Source organism: Tribolium madens, unplaced genomic scaffold (assembly GCF_015345945.1).
Source record: "Tribolium madens isolate multiple individuals breed KSU strain unplaced genomic scaffold, Tmad_KSU_1.1 Scaffold_20;HRSCAF=117;Tcas5.2_LG4, whole genome shotgun sequence".
Classification (NCBI taxonomy): domain Eukaryota; kingdom Metazoa; phylum Arthropoda; class Insecta; order Coleoptera; family Tenebrionidae; genus Tribolium; species Tribolium madens.
In genome coordinates, this window is record NW_025400985.1 from 309,150 (window position 1) to 311,272 (window position 2,123).

Genomic DNA, 2,123 nt, shown 5'->3' on the forward strand with positions numbered 1-2,123 from the left:
GGTCGATTTTTGGCACCCGGAGCAGTCTAATGGCAATAACTCCGGACTTATTGGTAATAACCTCTTATGTTTGGTACCGTTGGAAAGCGAATTTAATTTTCTATCATATAAAAAAAAAGATCAGTGTTCTACGATAAATAGTTATCGAGAAAATTTGTGATAAAGTCAAAAGTATGGAAAATATAAATCCGACTATAACTTCAAAACTATTAGGAATTTTGCAGTTTACTTAACGCCAATCGATTCCCCTGAACATTTCACACAAGTCTACGTCAAAATATTATATCATTGAGGTACAGTTTTTTCAGTTTCAGCGATTTTAAAAGCAGTGCAAATAAATCGTATCGAAGCACACAATAGTTGCAATGTCGGGTTCGATGTCGAATAACGCTTCGAAATTCAATCTATTGGAACCATAAAAAGTGTTAGTTGAGTCAATATGTGGTTCCATTAGTGGTTCAAGTCGATAAATCTGTACGCGAAATGTCCTGAAATGAATTTATAATTCTCTCGTTTTTCTGAAATTAAATGACTTCATTTATTATTTTAAGCAAGCAAACTCCTTCTCCTCACATCTCAACTAATCAACTGTGTTATATTATAATCCTTTGAATGTTGGGATAATCGCCTCAAATCGTATGTTTATGACACAAATGCGTTCATTCGTGAATTAAACCCAATTTACAGTTCAATGAGAATCAGAAATACAGTCGGCGGCGGTCAACCAGAAAACAAGACAAAATTATTAATAACTCAATTTAGAACATGAACGAAATGAGTTTTTCGTGAATAAGGGATGCAATTTTATTAAAGTTTAAGGCCTTTAATGTATTAAATGTGACAAAATGGAATTTACTTCATTCGTAGAATGGACCACCGCAAGCGGAAAAGCTTTGACCGGAATTATGTTTACTTTTCAGGAGAGGAATCACGAGAGTTTTCAGAACATTGTGAAACTGAGCAATTGAAATTACTGCTTTCTTCAAAATTGTTTCAGAATCGATAAAATTTAGTGAAATAAGCAAAACATGCAATTTTCAGGCTTGATTCAGACTTTCTCAATGAAAAACACTTCCAAAGTCATTGCTTTGTTTTCAGGAAATTTCTGGCTATAAGTGAATGAAAATAAAGTATTTAAGATTACATTTTTTTTCTAAAATAACGCATTTTCGATCTAATTTTGTAATTTTCTATTCAAAATCTGTCGAATTTTATGAGTTTCTCGCTGAATTTTTTCAATTCAAAACGTAAAACGCAAGTACTTATTTCAGAAAAAAAAGTAACTTTCTGCGTGGTTTTGGTAAAATATTTTCATTGTTTTGTGAAATTTTGGAAAAAAACGCTTAGAAAATAAAAGATTTCAGAACAAATTTCTACTTAAAGTTTCAAAAAACATGCGAAAATAACCCATTTTCGATTAATTAATTTTACAACTTTTCTACTTTGTTTTAATAAAATCTAAGTTTTACCGTTAGAATTTTCAGTTTTGTGGAAAAATTTTTCGTATTTTGTGATTTTTCCAGTGAAAAACTTTCTTTAAACTCAGAAATAAAGCATTTTAGATAAAGTTTCAGAAACCACTACCTTATTTTGGCTTCAAAAAGTTTCGCTGTGGAAAACGTTCTAAATTTACAAAACAACTCATTTTCTGATGTAATTTTGCAACTTTTTATTTAGTTTTCCGGAAAATTTTAAAATTCAATGCGAAAAACGTTTTAAAATCTACTGAAATGAGCAGAAATAATGAATAATGCACTTCAGAATGAATTTTGTAACTTTCTGCTTAGTTTTGGTTAAATATTTCGAATTTTTGTGAAATTTTCAGTGAAACACTTCTACATGCTTACGTAATAATAAATTTTAAAATACATTTCTACATTGAATTTTAAAAAACATGCAAAATAGCCCATTTTTAGATTAAATTTTGCAATTTTCTATCTTGTTTTACGAGATCTCTCAAATTTATTTAGTTCATCTGTGAAAAACGCTTTGAATCTCAAAGTAAACAAAAATTATACGTTAAAGAACTAATTGTGCAATTTTCGGTCTTGTTGTAGAATAATAAAACGTTTTAAACTTATAAAAACACATTTCTAGCTCTAATTTTGCAATTTTCATTATTT

At 29.3% G+C, this 2,123-nt stretch overlaps 1 protein-coding gene across 2 annotated transcripts in view; it reads right to left on the bottom strand.

Annotated features, from left to right (window-relative positions):
* The window catches only part of LOC123005975 (amyloid-beta-like protein), a 64,688-nt gene that overhangs the window by 15,050 nt on the left and 47,515 nt on the right, over positions 1-2,123 (bottom strand). The window lies entirely within an intron of this gene.